Here is a 20,085-nt window from a genome sequence, read left to right on the forward strand (position 1 = left end):
TCTGAGTTGGGTGGACTCTGCACTGAGCCAAAGGGAGGGGCAGTGGCTAGAGAGAGTCATGCTGGTAAAAGCCAATGCCTCTGCCCTTCATGCTCCTTCCTGATGCCTTCCTATAGGACCTAGGCTCATACAGGATAGAAACTTGTGTCACACAGCCTCTCAAAGAGTCAGAATGTTCCATCTCTTCTTTTCCTCTTCAGGGGCCATCTGAGTTGGCACTTTTCTTTTGAATGTGGCTTGTGAGCCAGGCAAAAGGGCTTGGCAAGTAACTGCCACAAATTTAAGCACTTGCTTTGATGCAGCTGGCTTCATGCTCACCTGTGGTACTGGAGCCTCTTGACTCACTTCTGGTCTTATAATGGGAACTTATCTATGTAATATTGAATTTGTTTATCAGTGGGAAAAGAAAGTGTAGGGCTTCCTATTTCACCATTTTGCTGATATCATCTCCTAATGAGGGACAATATTTTGCTGGATCTTTATTCTGATTTATTTTTGTGTCAAGAAATCTATATATAGACAGTATCATATTTAGCATTATTTTTCTGTTCATAGTGTAAGTTATTTAGTACATTTTTAGTACATTAATCTTATATTAATCTTCAAAAATGTTTATCCAACCAAACATTACAACTTTCCAAGGTGAGTTTAATAGAGAAAAAATTAAAAATTCATGGATATAATCTGTTTTCAAAAGTTAAACTATATGCTTATGTTAAAAAACAATGGTAATGAATAAAAATTTCAAAAAATGTCATTTTAATGATAAAATTATCATTTTACTTCATGATTGAAACTAAAATTAAATTGATTTGAACTTAATGATTATATTGCCATCTGGCAATTACAATTTGGTAATCTCAAAAATTTCCATAAGATGTTGGAGGCAGAAAAACAGAAAGTAGTTGCATACAATTCAATATAACATGACAAAGACTCTTTAATTCTAAGTATATTATTACTACAATAAAGACTATTCCAAGATGTGATTATCAGACAAATTGATTTTTAATAATATGTGAAGATATGTTTACTAAGGTTTTATATTTTCTTTGAGCTTCAAAAGGTGAATTGTTCTAGTGTGTTTTAGTTAAAAGGAATATAGGTACCTGTCTCATGTAATGTGCTTTCTTCTCTGTGGGACAACTGTGATTTTGGCTAAAGAAGATGAGAACACACATGTATATAGGAATGTCACCGAGATCATCCTTTGGTGTGCGGCCAAGATCTTTTTCTCTTGGACTCTGCCTTCAAAGCCAGATAGCTGGACCTGCTTCACTGTCATTCTTGGCATCTCTGAACTTTGTGTGGTCAATAACCTCACAGTTACTGTCATGCATAACCAGGAAAAGTAAGTAATTCAAGGAGGTATGAATTTCAGCTTTATTATGAACACATAAATTCACTATCAAATATCAGCAAGCACTTTTTTGGAGGGAAAAATATCACTATACGTTTTACATGCTGAAATTTTATCACTTGATTGAAGTATAAATGTTTATATATTCTAAGGGAAAAATAATTAGTGATGGTGGTCAAAGTTGTTAATTTTATGTAAAAAAAACAAACATTAAGTATTTTCAAATGGTTTAACAAGAAAAAAGATTGACAGCTAATAAAATTATGAGAGAATGTGCTATCCATATAATTTTAGGAAGAATATTATATATATTTCTACTAACATGTTTATAAAAATATTGACTATTACTAAGCTGCTAATAACAGTTAAGAGTAGTAGTAATAGTAATAATGATGAGAATACTTAGCTATATAATTATTATAATCTTTGTAGTTTATATGCTCATATTCATAACAATAAACAAAATAATTTTTGAAAAAAAAAAGAAACAAGGAGAGAAATCCATTTGCTCTTTTTCATACTAAATTAATATTGTTTATAAATGTGAAATAATCATGAGAAAATATTCTTGTGTTTTAAATGAATCATGGATTGAAAATGGCTAATTTTGGAAAAGAATAGAAATTATTTCTTGAGATAAGTAACAAGCTTCTTTTCATGAAATGCACATCTGGTCATATAATTGCTATTAGTTTACAGTTACCATTCATTGTTGATCAAATTTTTCAATACCTTGCCTGTATTAATCCTTCAAAAGAATTTCAATAATTAAAATCTTAAAAGCTATCAGCCTAGCACTCCACTGACTCCATGAAGCTCACAGGCATGTATGTCTGTCATGTTCCTGGGATACTGCAGAAGCACAGACAAGAGAGTTTAAATGTGACATTTCACTGAATGAGTTATTTATAGAATAATGAGGAGGGTAAGTAAAAGTATACAGGATGATGAAATACCCAATAATTAGCAGCAAGGAAAAACCCTACCACTTCAAAGAGGCAAGGGGAACCAAATTCTGGACACACACAAAAGAAGCCACAGAGCAGAAGTTTTGTAGTTCCATAATTTATTTTTAATGAAAGAACATTTATGTCTCTCAGGAAAGATCCAGAAAAGAGCAGCTAGTTGAACAATGAATACCATTCTATCAGAAGGCATAGAGAATAGAGGTTAGAGAGAAATGGTCCTTAGGTAGTAAGGAATACAATCCAAGGAGGACAGAAGGTCCTTGTAGGCTAATCTTGTGGAATAAGTTCTACTTTCTCAATTGAAAGGGTAGGACTGGTTTGACAATAATGATGGTGAGGATGGAGGGGGCATCACTGTGACAAAAGCTCATTTATTAAAAATCGCTGTATGCTAAATCCTATTAATATTATCATAAGTGCAGGTAGTAGGCTTTATTATCATCATTCATGTATGTGTGCTCAGTTGATTCAGTCATGTCTGAGTCTCTGAGATGCTATAGACTGTAGCCCACTAGGCTCCTCTGCCCCTGGGATTCTCCAGGCAAGAATATTGAAGTGGGTTGCCATGCCCTCTTTCAGAGGATCTTCCAAACCCAGGGATCAAACAGGCATATCTTCATTTCCTGCATTGGTAGGAGGGTTCTTTACCCCTAGTTCCACCGGAGAGGGCCAGAGTATCTATAGTACAGAACAACTGGGAAGGAATATCTGCACAGACTGAGCTTCCAAGGTGGCACTAGGAGTAAAGAACACATCTGCCATTGCAAGAGACATAAGAGATGTAGTTTGATCTCAGGGTCTGGAAGAATCCCTGGAATAGGTCATGGCAACATGCTCCAGTATTCTTTCTTGGAGAATCACATGGACAGAGGAGCCTGGTGGGCTATATTCCATAGAGTTGCAAAGAATCAGATACAAATGAAGCAATATAACATGCATGAATGTCTGCCCAGGCTAGGCTCCTACTTTAGGGATTATCCCAAGGTCAGAGTCAAATGGAAGTCCAGAGGAAGTAAGTAACTCAGGAATTTTGATCAACGTCTGCTTTCCAGACAAGAGACCTGATTTCTGAAAGCTGGCTTTGGTGCAATATCCAGAATCATTGACTGGGTGTGAGGTCAGGTCATGATAGTCTTCAAGGACAAATTAGCTGGTAGTAAGTGATGTGATATTATCAGTTAGTAGTTGCTAAATCAAAAAGGGACACACCATTCAAGTGAATTGTCCCAGAAGGAGAGGAGAACACAGGTAAGAAGCCAGTGGGCACACAAACCAGGGAAATCTGACAAAAGGTGTTTTGAAGTAGAAGGTTGGAAGCATAATTTAACTAACTCCTGGGCCAACACACCAGAGACCATTTTCTTTACTCTGGGTGTCAGCAGTTGGGGTGAAGAAAACAAAGGGTTCCATTAAAGTTAAAAACCCTCCTATAAGTATATTAAGATGCTTATAAATCATTTTTTATTCCTTTGTATCTCAATCTTAATTCCTATGATTTGATCATTTTTTTTCTGGTATCTCAGAAAGTAAAGAATCTGCCTGCAATGCAGGAGGCTGGGGTTCCATCCCTGGGTCAGGAAGATCCCCCTGGAGAATAAATGGGAACCCACCCCAGTATTCTTGCCTGGAAAATCCCATGGAAAGAGGAGCCTGGCAGGCTACAGCCCATGGGGTCACAAAGAGTTGGACATGACTAAGTGACTAAAGGTTTCACTTAATGGTCAATTAATTTCTATGTTGTTAATGAAGGTCCAATTTGGTTCTAATACTTAGTAACCACTGCTACTCAACCAAGGTAGTTCTGAAGTATGAATGTTTGCCATTCTTAAGTTCTCAAAACCAATGCTAGTGTGAATCTTGACTGTTAGTAATAAAATAAATATCTTCATGTAACCTTTCATGGTTATTCTGTAGAACAGATTGTCCTGAATTCAACAATTCTGTTCATGAAATTCTCTAGGAAAGAATACTGGAGTGGGTTGTCATTTCATTCTCCAGAGAATCTTCCTGACCCAGGGATCGAACCTAGGTCTCCCACATTTTAGGCAGGTTCTTTATCATCTGAGCCACTAAAGGAAGTCAATAATTAATACTCTCTGTCTCAAAGCTCAGAGCTTCTCCAATACAATGTCTCTAGTGCTGAATGAGATTTCATATCTGGTTGAAAGCTTTCCCACATTTATTACATTTATATTCTTATAATTATTATATTATATTGTTATCATTATCATCATTATTTTACAAAAGAGAATTCTGAGGAGAGTGCTTAACCCCTATCCTCAGGTCACCCATGTGGCAAAACCATAGTCACCCCACATATGACCAACAGGAAAGGTTCCTAACAACTCCATTTTGTTGCACAGTTTTCAAATAACTATAGCACTGAAGGAAAGGATGACTTGACTGGAAAATGAAGCAAGTTTGTCTCAGCATACTAAGGACTCATTGAATGATAATGACCATGAATTTAGTATGGGACTGATATCCTAGCTCTAAATTATGACCTAAATCAAAGTGGCCCGTGTGTAGGCAGAGAAGCTGCCAAGAAGAGATCAGAGTGACCAGTGAGGGATGGTTATTGACATTCTGAAGGACAAAGCAATCTTTTACAGGTTTTTCCCCCCCCCCCCCTCTGATCCTGAGCTGTAGCTAATATCTTTGAAGGGCCAAAGAGGACAGAAACCCTATTACAGAAAGGAAAATTTCTGTCTTTGTAAGCTCTACTGTAAAGAGAGCTTGAAGACTTTAAACATTTTTAAGTTTTTATTTAGTTAAGTTTTGTGCTTCTGAGAAAAGCCTACGTTTCAAATCACATTCATTTTGACATGGCTATATCAGCCACACCATAGGAATTCACAAATGAGTCCACAATTTTTTCAGCTACAGTGTGGGGACAGACATTTCAAGAACATCCCTTTACCTGTTGTGGGTAAAAAATTAAAACTTTCCTCACTAAATGAGGGCTCTTTCTATTATCACAAATAAAGATATTCCAATTAATAATGAAAGTATATTCTAATTAATAATGATAGTACATATAAGCATGTATATGCTAATATAAACATCATATACTTAAGCTTTTTTTTTTTTAATAACTTACAGTTCTTGGCTGTTTATATATCATGTTAACAAGCCGTGTATAGCAGCTGTGTGCCATAAATTGAAGACTTTTTTTCTAGGTATAAAGTTGTTTTGCAATGAAAGTAATCTCCCTCCCCTTTAGAGAAACTAATGATTCCTTTGAAAGCTTAAAATAACATTATCTACTAACTCACACTGTGGTTTATTGGCTAACTGCTAAACAAAGTAACTTATCAATAAAGGGTTTATTAAGAAGCTAGTAAAAATGAAGTACTGTCTGTTTGCCAATGTCATTGGCATTTAAAGGCTAATAAGACATAGAGAGGTAATCCTATAGGTTGCATGGGAAAAGAAAAAGACTAGTATGTCTTTATAAAGCTGCTGCAGGTACATGATTTGAGTGTTTTCAGTTTCTAATCTCTACAAAGCAGTGGTATAGAAATGAAAAATATATATATATATATATATATATATTTTTTTTTTTTTCCCCTGCAAAAGGGCAACTAATACATGGCTTTTTAATCCTTACAATCTGTTGCAATTGTTCTGCTATTATATTAAGCCAGCCGTAGATGATACATGGCAACCCACTCCAGTGTTCCTGCCTGGAGAATCCCATGGACGGAGAGGCCTGGTGGGCTGCAGTCCATGGGGTCGCACAAAGTCGGACATGACTGGGGTGACTTAGCAGCAGCAGCAGATGATGATACATAAACAAATGGTTTGGTTGTGATTCAGCAAAATTCTATTTATAAAAACAAATGGCCAGCTGGATTTGCTCCATGAATTGTATTTTTCCAAGCCCTGAAATAAAATATTAAGTTATTGCCTACTTAATGTGATGATGTAGTACTTATAAAAAAGACATTTTGAAAAAGCTAAATGAGGCTTTCATTTTAAAGAAACTGATTTAGGGAACTATTTAATACATGTATGTGAATAATCATGTTGATCATAACAGCAATTTCTACTGATTCTTTATTTAAGTAACAGCAAAATTAATAATTTAAAGATATTATCTAATTATAAGACAGAGAACGATGGTGAAAGCCTGAAATAAAACATGAAAAAAAGAAATCCAGAGGAAGGGCCAGATGTGAAGCTTATGGAAGATTTTGACAGTACACAATTTAGTGATGAATTGATTGCATATATTTTTTATATTAATTTCATGATGTTTGATGATCCTTCTATCTACACTTACTGTTTTTAAATTGATGTTGTGTTACAATACATTCCAAATTGTGAAGGGTGAGGGACCATCTCCCCAATCCCCCTGCTCATCATGATAGAATATTCTTTTCCCAACATTTTAAAAAATGATATCCTGCAGACAAGCTTATCTTTTCATTCATATCTCATTTTTGGTCCTTAAACTAATATGTATTGTGATAATATGATTTAGGAAATAATGTTCTGAGTGCTAGAAATACAGAGCAAAAAAAAAAAAAAAAAGTGAACAATTTCTTGGTCCCAGGGAGCTTACAATTAACAGGCAGGGAAATGAATGAATGAGGCTTTCAGAAACTAATAAGTGCTAAGACAATACAAGAATGGTATGACTAATTATTGTGGTGTTGCTGATTGGGAAGGAATGTAGATAGACTACATTTGATTTGATGATTGCAGAAGATATCTGAAGGAGATATCACTAAGTTAACATGTAAATTTCAAGACTATGACAACTGCAGTAAAATCCAGGTCCAGAGCTTTCCAGGCAGAGGAAGTGGCAAGTACAAATTGTCTTTCCTGGGAATGAACATAAACATGTTCCAAGATTAGAAAGAGAGTTCTGGGTGAAAATTAAGGAACTATTGATCAGAAGACAGTGAGGGGTCCATGCTCAGGGGATAGTGTTAAGGAATAGATCATAAGGTTTTGTAAACCCTGATGAAAAATTTAGGTTTACTTTATGTGTAATGGAAGCATTTAATGATTTTTCATGGCTCAGTCACATAATCTATATGATGTTTAACAAAAAGCATTCTGGCTGCTGTGGGGATAGTGAGATACAGAAAGGAGGTGGGCTAAGAGATGTGGTTAGCAATTGAACAAGAGGTTAATCATACATTACCGTTTTTCTAATCACTTTACCTTTTACCAGCAATATTTTTTAAATTAATTTTATCTGTGTTTTAGAGTATTCCTTCTAAATATTCTCAATAGAATTAAATGAAATAACAAACAGTACACTAAGAACTTTTATTCTAGAATTCCAGAAGAAAATCGTTATGGAATTGCTTTATACTCAAATATGGGTTTGTCTTTAGTATGAGCCCAGCAAGTCTATTCTTTAGAATATTTTAATATGTCTCAGATAAGTAAAATTTTAAGTAATCCAAATATTTATTTAATTAACATCCATACAAGAGCAGAGAATATATTACTAAATTGTCCCTCTTAACAACCAGAAGTTAAGTATTTACTATGTGACAAAAATTGTGCTAGAAAATTTAGTTATACTAACTCATTTAATTATTATGGTAACTATGTAGTATATAGCTGACACCATTTTAAGATTGAGAAAACCAAGACTGAACAAAGTTATGAAGTTACAAACATTTATGCTGCTGCTGCATCACTTCAGTCGTGTCTGACTCTGGGCAATCCCATAGACGGCAGCCCACCAGGCTCCTCTGTCCCTGGGATTGTCCTGGCAAAAATACTGGAGTGGGATGCTATTTCCTTCTCCAACGCATGCATGCATGCTAATCGCTTCAGTCGTGCCCAACTCTGTGTGATCTCATGGACAGTAGCCCACCAGGCTCCTCTGTCCACAGGATTCCTCAGGCAAGAGTACTGGAGTTAAAACATTGATGGGTATGTAGTAAATAAGAATTGGAGACAGGGAAGTAGCACAGGTAATTCTTATTCCAAAGCCCCTGCTCTTAAGTGCTATTGCCTTTATACACACACATACACTTGCAGAGAAGACAGTGGCTCATTTAGTTATAGATGATATGAGAATACTTTATAGATATTATGACAATACTTTGGCCACCTGATGCGAAGAACTGACTCATTGGAAAAGACCCTGATGCTGGGAAAGATTGAAGGTGGGAGGGGAAGGGGCCAGCAGAGGATGAGATGGTTGGATGTCATCATCGACTCAATGGGCATGAGTTTGAGTAAGCTCCAGGAGTTGGTGATGGACACGGAACCTGGCATGCTGCCGTCAATGGGGTGGCAAAGAGTCGGACACGACTGAGTGACTGAACTAAACGGATGAGAATAAGTTTGACAATATGGAAGAATATACACTAACATATGTAAAGGAGACAGCTAATAGAAATTTGCTGTATGATTCAGGAATCTCAAACAGGGGCTCTGTGCCAACCTAGAGGGGAGGGAAAAGGTGGAAAGTGGGAAGGAGGTTCAAGAAGAAGGGGACATTATGTGCACCTATGGCTTCATGTTGTTGTGTGACAGAAATAAAACCAATATTGTAAAGTAATAATCAATTAAAATTAAATAAATATAATTTAAAAAAATCAAATTGGCACCACTCTCCAATGTAAAAAGAAGTAAATTTCTACAGACTAACTAATTGGAGGTTCTTTGGAAACTGGAAAAAATATTACCATCTATAAATGTGAAAACATCAAGTATAACAGATAATACCAGTACTAATTACTGGGACTGTATATGATTCACTAAGGAATGGACCACATTGAATTAGGAATGTTATGTATTCCTTGGGACTAGAACATCCTTAAAGTTGTTCATTCTTCCTTTATTCAGAGACTTGTTTACCGTGGTTATATACTTTTAGGACTGGGATCAAATGATTAATTTAAAAAGTAGCGATCCCCAGAGTTTCCTTTCATTCTCTGAACTTCTTATACAAATGATGAATATAAGAACAGAACACAATAAAAAAAATCTCACAATTGCACACTTGAGATCACTGCACAATTTTTAAAGTATTGTGAGACAGTATAAATACCAACAAATCTACCATGTAACACCAAAGATTGCTAAGTAGCATATTTTGAATATTTAGTATGTCAGATAGCATACTAAATATTCAACATTTCTACTTTATTTAATTTTCATAAAAAACATCATGCCATTTTAAAAGAAATATCCTCATTTTATTGTTGAAGAAAGTGTAATTTACTATGGATTACTGGTCATTGCTTACTTAAGAAGTCATGGCTATAGATGAACAAATCCTGTACTGAAATTCTAACCATCATCCCCATGATCTTCAGAACAAATTCTAGAACGTTGAGTGAGGAAAGGAAGTATATCTTATCTATACTAATTTTTGAGGGGTTTAATGATATCCTCCAGTACAAATAATATCTCTTCCTTATCCTTAAATTCTTTTTTTTTTCCCCTTGAGATGTCTTTTCAAGCTGCCTCCATTTTTTTTAAATTTTATTTTATTTTTAAACTTTAAAATATTGTATTAGTTTTGCCAGATATCAAAATGAATCTGCCACAGGTATACATGTGTTCCCCATCCTGAACCCTCGTCCCTCCCCATACCATCCCTCTGGATCGTCCCAGTGCACCAGTCCCAAGCATCCAGTATCGTGCATTGAACCTGGACTGGCGACTCGTTTCATACATGATATTATACATGTTTCAATGCCATTCTCCCTAATCTTCCCACCCTCTCCCTCTCCCACAGAGTCCATAAGACTGATCTATACATCAGTGTCTCTTTTGCTGTCTAGTATGAGACAATAATCCTGTATCCTTAAATTCTTATACTTTAACCTCTTCCTGTAGATTTTAGATATTTGGGTGTAAAATATTATGGCTTATATGCCTTTAATTACAACTGAAATATAATCATAAAGACTTCAGATTAAGTTATTTTACTTATTAACCCATTTATGAAGATTTCAAAAAAGAAAAAGAAGAATTGATGTCTCTGTTTCACTTCTAGGCAAATTTTAAGCAAATTTGACTACAAAAAGCATTAACCTGAAGTGCTGGGAGCCCATTTCCTTTTGGGTAGACTACAAAGAGAGAGAACCATGATATATATTGTCACAGACATTGAGCTATCTATTGTGATAGAAAGAAACAGAAAACTGAAGGGGGAAAACAGCAAACTCTAATCTGCTTAACCTCAGTATTTTGCCTACTAAATAGGATGACCATATATTCTAGTACATCTGAGTTGTGCATCTTTCATTACATCATAATTATTAATAGAATCCTTGCTTAATCCCTCTAAACATATCCTCTGAACAACAAATTATTGTTCTATATGTTTGCTGTTGTTGCTGTTGTTTAGTCACTAAGTCGTATCTGATTCTTTTGTAAGCCCCTGGATGCTGGCCCAACAGGCTCCTCTGTCCATGGGATTTTCCAGGGAAGAATACTGGAGTGGGTTGTTATTTCCTTCTCCAGAAGAATTTCTTGACTCAGTTATGAAACCCTAGTCTTCCACTTTCAGACAGGCAGTTTCTTTACCACTGAGCTATATGTTAAACCCTTCTACCTGTTTATTGATGAGAAAATGAAAGGGAGATTACTGGCTTAAGCTCAAATACCTTGTGGGCAAAGAACCTTCATAATGAACCAAGTAAGTTGACCTCTGTTATCTTTTCTAGGAAGTCTATGGTACATACATATTGTTAGTATATTTTTGATACATTTTTAGTAAAAATTATGTGAAGATGTATGACTTCACGTGCTCATCATATGCCCATACATGCTTAGATTACTTTTGTACCAGGATTCAAATCATGACAGATACATTTAAGAACTTCTTTGTTGAAAATAAATTGGAATGATTTCCCTCATGTGTCCACTAAATCTGACGTGGGATATTTTCAGTGAAATTGTCTATTGACTAAATTCATTGTTTTTTCATTTTATTTTTGATACAACTTCTTGACTACACTTCAGTTCAGTTCAATCGACTCTTGGCAATCAAATGGACTGCAGCAGTCCCTGCTTTCCTTTACATCACCAACTCCTGGAACTTGCTTGGACTTATGTCCATTGAGTCAGTGATGCCATCCAACCATTTCATCCTCTGACGTCCCCTGAATGTCCTGCCTTCAATCTTTCCCAGCATCAGGGTTTTTTTCTGAAGAGTTGGTTCCTATCATCTGGAGGCCAAGGTATTGGAGTTTCAGCTTCAGCATCAGACCTTCCAATGGATATTCGGAACTAATTTCCTTTAGGATTGATTGATTTGATCTCCTTGTAGTCCCAGGGACTCTCAAGAGTCTTCTTCAACATCAAAGTACAAAAGGAGATAAGTCTTCTCCAACACCACAGGACAAAAGCATCAGTTCTTCAGTGTTCAGTTCAACTCTCAGATACATACTGGAAAAAACAAAGCTATGATGGAATTTTGTTGGCAAAGTAATATCTCTGCTTTTTAGTATGGTGTCTAGGTTGGTAATAGCTTTTCTTCCAAGGAGAAAATATCTTATAATTTCATGGCTGCAATCTCCATCTGCAGTGATTTTGGAGCCCAAGAAGATACAGTTTGTCACTGTTTCCATTGTTTCTCCACTTTTTTGCCATGAAGTGATGGAACCAGATGCCATGATTTTGTTTTTTGTATGCTGAGTTTAAGCCAACTGTTTAACTCTCCTCTTTCATTTTCATCAGAAGATTCTTTAGTTCCTCTTAACTTTCTGCCATAAGGGTGGTGTCATCTGCATATCTGAGGCTATTGATATTTTTTCCCGGGAATCTTGATCTCAGCTTGTGCTTTATCCAGCCCAGCATTTCACATGATGTACACTGCATATAAGTTAAATAAGCAGGATGGTAATGTACAGCCTTGACATGCTCCTTTCCTAACTTGGAATCAGTCTGTTGAACGATGTACTGTTATAAAAGTTGCTTTCTGATATGCATGCAGATTTCCCAGGAGGCAGGTAAAGTGGTCTGATATTCCCATCTCTTGAAGAGTTTTCCACAATTTTTGTGTGATCTATACAGTCAAAAAAGATCTTCACGACCAAGATAATCATGATGGTGTGATCACTGACCTAGAGCCAGACATACTAGAATGTGAAGTCAAGTGGGCCTCAGAAAGCATTACTATGAACAAAGCTAGAGGAGGTGATGGAATCCTAGATGAGCTCTTTCAAATCCTGAAAGATGATGCTGTGAAAGTGCTGTACTCAATAGGCCAGCAAAGTTGGAAAACTCAGCAGTGGCCACAGGACTGGAAAAGGTCAGTTTTCATTCCAAGCCCAAAGAAAGGCAATGTCAAAGAATGCTCAAACTACTGCACAATTGCACTCATCTCACACACTAATAAAGTAATGCTCAAAATTCTCCAAGCCAGGCTTCAACAATACGTAAACTGTGAAATTCCAGATGTTCAAGCTGGTTTTACAAAAGGAAGAGGAACCTGAGATCAAATTGCCAACATCCACTGGATCCTCAAAAAAGCAAGAGAGTTCCAGAAAAACATCTATTTCTGCTTTATTGACTATGTCAAAGCCTTTGACTGTGTGGATCACAATAAACTGTGGAAAATTCTGAAAGACATAGGAATACCAGACCACCTGACCTGCCTCTTGAGAAACCTATATGCAGGTCAGGAAGCAACAGTTAGAACTGGACATGGAACAACAGACTGGTTCCAAATAGGAAACGGAGTATGTCAAGGCTATATATTGTCACCCTGCTTATTTAACTTATATGCAGAGTACATCATGAGAAATGCTGGGCTGGAAGAAGCACAAGCTGGAATCAAGATTGCTGGGAGAAATGTCAATAACCTCAGATATGCAGATGACACCACCCTTAATGCAGAAAGTGAAGAGGAACTAAAGGTCCTCTTGATGAAAGTGAAAGTGGAGAGTGAAAAAGTTGGCTTAAAGCTCAACATTCAGAAAACGAAGATCATGGCATCTGGTCCCATCAATTCATGGGAAATAGATGGGGAAACAGTGCAATCAGTGTCAGACTTTATTTTTCTGGGCTCCAAAATCACTGCAGATGGTGACTGCAGCCATTAAATAAAAAGATGCTTACTCCTTAGAAGAAAAGTTATGACCAACCTAGATAGCATATTGAAAAGCAGAGACTTTACTTTGCCAACAAAGGTCCGTCTAGTCAAGGCTCTGGTTTTTCCCGTGGTCATGTATGGATGTGAGATTTGGACTGTGAAGAGAGCTGAGGGCCGAAGAATTGATGGTTTTGAACTGTGGTGTTGGAGAAGACTCTTGAGAATCCCTTGGACTGCAAGGAGATCCAACCAGTCCATTCTGAAGGAGATCAGCCCTGGGGTTTCTTTGGAAAGAATGATGCTAAGGCTGAAACTGCAGTACTTTGGCCACCTCATGCGAAGAGTTGACTCATTGGAAAAGACTCTGATGCTGGTAGGGATTGGGGGCAGAAGGAGAAGGGGACGACAGAGGATGAGATGTCTGGATGGCATCACTGACTCGATGGTCGTGAGTCTGAGTGAACTCCAGGAGTTGGTCATGGACAGGGAGGCCTGGCGTGCTGCGATTCATGGGGTCGCAAATAGTCAGATACGACTGAGTGACTGAACTGAACTGATACAATCAAAGGCTTCGGTGTAATCAATAAAGCAGAAGCGTATGTTTTTCTGAAATTGTCTTTTTTTTTTTTTTTTTTTTATGATCCAGCAGATACTGGCAATTTGATCTTTGGTTCTGCTGCCTGTTCTAAATCCAGCTTGAACATCTGAAAGTTCATGGTTCTCATACTGTTGAAATCTGTCTTGGGGAATTTTGAGCATTACTTTGCTAGCATGTGAGATGTGTTTAATTGTGCAGTAGTTGGAACATTCATTGGAATTGCCCTTCTTTGCGACTGGAGTAAAAGCTGACCTTTCCCAGTCCTGTGGCCACTGCTGAATTGTCCAAGTTTCGTGGCATATTGAGTGAAGCACTTTAACAGCATAATCTTTTAGGATTTGAAATAGCTCAACTGGAATTCCATCACCTCCACTAGCTTTGTTCATAGTGATGTTTCCTAAGGCCCACTTGTCTTTTCATTCCAGGATATCTGGCTCTAGGTAAGTCATCATACCATCATGGTTATCTGAGTCACGAAGACCTTGGAGAAGGCAGTGGCACCCCACTCCAGTACGCTTGCCTGGAAAATCCCATGGATGGAGGAGCCTGGTGGGCTGCAGTCCACAGGGTCACTAAGAGTCGGACAGGACTGAGTGACTTCACTTTCACTTTTCACTTGCATGCATTGGAGAAGGCAATGGCAACCCACTCCAGTGTTCTTGCCTGGAGAATCCCAGGGACGGGGGAGCCTGGTGGGCTGCCATCTATGGGGTCGCACAGAGTCGGACATGACTAAAGTGACTTAGCAGCTGTGTATTCTTGCCACCTCTTCTTAATATCTTCTGCCTCTGTCAGGTTCATGCCATTTCTGTCCTTTATTGTGCCTATCTTTGCATGAAATTTTCCCTTGGTATCTCTTAGTTTCTTGAAGAGGTCTTTAGTCTTTCCCATTCTATCGTTTTCCTCTATTTTTTTTTTTTTTTTTTGGCACTGATCACTGATGAACTTTTTCTTATCTATCCTTGCTACTCTTGCAAACTCTGCATTCAGATGGGTAAATCTTTCCTTTTCTCCTTTACCTTTAGTTTCTTTTCTTTTTTCTTTTTTTTTTTTTTCCTCAGCTATTTGAAAGGACTCCAGAGACAACCATTTTTGCCTTTTTGCATTTCCTTTTCTTGGGTATGGTCTTGATCACTGCCTCCTGTACAATATCAGGAACCTCCATCCATAGTTCTCAGGCATATCTAGGCGCTCTATGTGTCAGATCTAATCCCTTGAATCTATTGTCACTTCTACTGCATAATCATAAAGCATTTGATTTAGGTCATATCTGAATGGTCTAGTAGTTTTCCCTACTTACTTCTATTTAAGTCTGAATTTGGCAATAAGAAGTACATGATTCAAGTCACAGTCAGCTCCCAGTATTGTTTTTGCTAACTGTATAGAGCTTCCATTTTTGCTTGCAAAGAATATAATCAAGCTGATTTTGGTATTGACCATCTGGTGATGGCCATGTGTAGAGTCTTTTCTTGTGTTGTTGGAAAAGGGTATTTGCTATGCCCAGTGTGTTTTCTTGGCAAAATTCTATTAGCCTTTGCCCTGCTTCATTTTGTACTCCAAGGCCAAATTTGCCTGTTATTTTAGGTATCTCTTGACTTCCTACTTTTGCATTCCAATCCCCTATGAAGAAAAGGACATTTTTTTTTTTTTTTAACTGTTAATTCTAGATGGTCGTGTATATCTTCATAGGACTGTTCAATTTTAGTTTTTTTTCGGCCTTACTGGTCGGGACATAGACTTGGATTATTGTGATATTGAATGGTTTTCCTTTGAAGCAAACAGAAATCATTTTGTCATGTTTGAGATCGCACCCATGTACTGCATTTCAAACTCTTTTGGTGACTATGGTGGCTACTTCATTTCTTCTAAGGGATTCTTTCCCACAGTGGTAGATACTATGTTCATCTGAATTAAATTGATAGATTCCTGTCCCTTTGACTTTACTGATTCCTAAAATGTCAATGCCAATGTCCCTCCAGGCAAATAGCAGAGTAGAAGGATATTCACTCATCTTCATCTGTGAGAACTCCAAAATTACAACTCGCTGCTGAACAATTATCGACTGAGAATGTTGGATCCCACCAAAAAAAAAAAAAAAAAAAAAAAAAAAACAACAACAAAAAAACACCTCATGTCTAAGGGCAAAGGAGAAGCCCCAACAAGATGGTAGAAGGGGAAAAACCGCATTTAGAATCAAACCCTATACCCACCAGAGATGCTCAGAAGGCTCAAAAAAAAAAAAAAAAAAAAAAAAAAAAACCTGGTGAGCATCAGGATCCAGAGACCCCACAAGACTGAACCAGACCTGTGTTTAAGTCTCCTGTGAAGTTACGGGTCAGCAGCGGCCTGCCTCAAGGGGCAGGGATCCTAGGTTCAGCAACCTGGGCCACACAGGCTGTGGCATAAGCCTTCTTGGAGGAGGTCACGACTAGCCCCACCATAAAGCCATTGAGCAGATGACCCACAAACTGCAACAATTATATGAAAGAAATTCTCTCACTCTTAAGAGAGTTCTAGGACCCACAACAGATTTCCCAAACTGGGGATCTGTCAAAGAGACTGAGACTTCCAGAGAATTTGACTACACTTCAGTTCAGTTCAGTTGCTCAGTCGTGTCCGACGCTTTGCGACCCCATGAATCGCAGCACGCCAGGCCTCCCTGTCCATCACCAGCTCCCGGAGTTCACCCAGATATATGTCCATCGAGTCACTAATGCCATCCAGACATCTCATCCTCTGTCGTCCCCTTCTCCTTCTGCCCCCAATCCCTACCAGCATCAGAGTCTTTTCCAATGAGTCAACTCTTCGCATGAGGTGGCCAAGAACTGGAGTTTCAGCCTTAGCATCATTTCTTCCAAAGAAAACCCAGGGCTAATCTCCTTCAGAATGGACTGGTTGGATCTCCTTGCTGTCCAAGGGACTCTCAAGAGTCTTCTCCAACACTACAGTTAAAAACCATCAATTCTTCAGCCCTCAGCTTTCTTCACAGTCCAAATCTCACATCCATACATGACCACTGGAAAAACCCTAGCCTTGACTAGACGGACCTTTGTTGGCAAAGTAATGTCTTTGCTTTTCAATATGCTATCTAGGTTGGTCATAACTTTTCTTCTAAGGAGTAAGCGTCTTTTTATTTAATGGCTGCAGTCACCATCTGCAGTGATTTCGGAGCCCGAAAAAATAAAGTCTGAGACTGATTCCACTGTTTCCCCATCTATTTCCCATGAAGTGATGTGACCAAATGCCATGATCTTCATTTTCTGAATGTTGAGCTTTAAGCCAACTTTTTCATTCTCCACTTTCACTTTCATCAAGAGGCTTTTTAGTTCCTCTTCACTTTCTGCCATAAGGGTGGTGTCATCTGCATATCTGAAGTTATTGACATTTTTCCCGGCAATCTTAATTCCAGCTTGTGCTTCTTCCAGCCCATCATTGCTCATGATGTACTCTGTATATAAGTTAAATAAGAAAGGTGACAATATACAGCCTTGATGTACTCCTTTTCCTATTTGGAACCAGTCTGTTGTTCCATGTCCAGCTCTAACTGTTGCTTCCTGACCTGCATACAGCACTTACACTACCTATTTTTACATTTCAGAGATCATCCATTCTCTTTTTTTACAGACTATCTTTATAGTGTATTTCCAGGACAGAATTATCTAGAAAGGAAACTTGATTATGTTTTTCTCTATCTTCTTATATTTTATAAAACAATTTTGACCAACTACCTATGTTTCCTCCATTTTCCCTTTTATTTCCATTCTGTAATTCTGCTGGATATTTAAGATAACACTTGCACATATTAAAGATAAAGCCCAAAATCTTAGTACTTAAAATAATCAGAATTTATCATTCACTAACTAAAATGTCAAAATCAGGTTTGCTATTGTTGCTGTTTAGTCGCTAAATCATATCCAACTCTGTGACCCCATGGACTGAAGCACACCAGTCTTCCTGATCCTTTACAATCTCCCAGAGTTTGCTCAGGCTCGTGTCCATTGAGTCACTGATGTCTTCCAACCATCTCTTCTGTTGCCCTTGTCTCCTCCTGCCCCCAATATTTCCCCACATCAGGGTCTTTTTGCAATGTGTCAGCTCTTCACATCAGGTGGTCAAAGTATTGAAGCTTCAGCATTGGTCCATCCAATTAGTATTTAGGGTTGATTTCCTTTAGAATTGACTGTTTTTATCTCCTTACTGTCCAAGAGAGTCTTCTCTAGCACCACAGTTTGAAAGCATCAATTCTTCAGTGCTCAGTCTTCTTTATGGTCTAACTTTCACATCTGTTCGTGACTAATGGACATATCTTTGACTCTATGGACCTTTGTCAGCAAAGTGATGCCTCTGCTTTTTAATATGCTGCCTAGGTTTGTCATAGCTTTTCTTCCAAGGGGCAAGCTTTCTAATTGGCGATACATTAATTGGTAATTCACATTGTAACTCACTACTGTCTTTGATTAAGTCTTCCAAGACCAGCTTGCATATGGGTATAGGAGAAGATAGGGCAAAAAGCAGATGGAGGGTTCATTTTTAAGAATATATTTTATATACAATCCATTCTACAGAAGATTAAAGAAAAATAAGTATTTATTACAATGTTTTAAATATCTAACAATGAAAAATAATTTCTTGAATCCCTTTGTATTTTCATTCAACATTTATATTCCTATTGTATTTGGTATAAAACACTATATTCCAAGGCTGATGTGTTTTTGAATGAGAAAAAGCATAACAATATCCTAATTTGACTATTTGATCATACTTTGGTTGATATAAAATTAAATGTTGCCTTGGAGATAAGCCATGTCATTAAGCCACAGTGGACTTCTCTTTTCAGCAAATCTGAGTGCAATTTACACGTTTGCTAGAGATGCATGGTGAACTTTTGTGAAACTTTCAGAATGGTTGTCTTATGTGCGTCCCCCGCCCCCACCCGTAGCATTGTTGTATGTGCATAATCCATTTCAATATTTACTTATTTCCACTCTTATTGACTTCTTATTTTATTCTTTAACCAAACTTTGTGCATTCATGCACAGATTTTATCACCTTCATGTATATGTTTGTATAAAGATAATATTGTCTAGCAAAAGAAGTACAAATGAGATTTCTCTTATGAAACCATCCCAGTTTCCAAAGAAAATTGCCTTACCCTCCTCTGTTCTCACATAGCAATTTATTTATACTTCAACTATAGAAACAGAGCATACCACAGCCCCTTTCTTTTCCATGAAAGTGTAAGCATCATGATGGCAAGAAGAGTACATTATTCAAAACTGAGTTCTTATTAGAGTCTAAGAGTGACTGCTAAATATGTGTTATTATAGTTAGCTAAATATAAAACTACACAGTGAATTATAAAGCACTATAAAATATTGTAGCTTTGCAGTGTAACCCTATATAAGCTTATATTAAGTTTACATATCCATTCTCAGTCTCATTTCTCCCATTGTGAGTAGTAAAAAGAAAAGCAAAACAAAAACAAACACTAAACATATCAAAAATTTCGAAGTGCTTTGATAGAGCTTCAGCAAATACAGTTATCAAACAAGATGTCCATTAGTATAATTATTTAACACTTACTATTTATATGCAATGGTTATAAATACCTAAATAGGTGTAGCCTTCAGAATTTGGGATGTTTCCCTAGGTGTGGAACAGGATAATCATGTCTTCGGTAAGGTAGACAATTTTTACATTATAAGCATTTCATGAATACAATCTGAAAGGTATTTAGGACGTTCAGCAAAATGTCAAATAAAAGACACTGCACAGAATATGAGTAACTCTGAGTAGTTAGCATTTATGCTATGTAGACTGTACTTTACTGTTAGTTCATATCAGCATTCAATTAATGTTATCAGATAGCTTTTCACTCATTGTTATCATCATAATCATCCTCACACTAGTTCCTAATAGTAAGAGTATTAAAATAATTAGACAGGAGTAATAAAGAGGGACATAAGCAACAAGTAACACAAAAGGGAAACCCTATACACTTAACAGCTGATCTTTCAGCAGAAACTCTGCAATCCAGAAGGGAACTGCAGGATATAATAAGCACTAAAAGGGAAAAATCTACAACCAAGTTTACTCTATCCAGCAAGGATTTCATTCAAAATTGATGGAAAAA

The sequence above is a fragment of the Bubalus bubalis genome, chromosome 10, assembly GCF_019923935.1.
Source record: "Bubalus bubalis isolate 160015118507 breed Murrah chromosome 10, NDDB_SH_1, whole genome shotgun sequence".
Taxonomy (NCBI): Eukaryota; Metazoa; Chordata; class Mammalia; order Artiodactyla; family Bovidae; genus Bubalus; species Bubalus bubalis.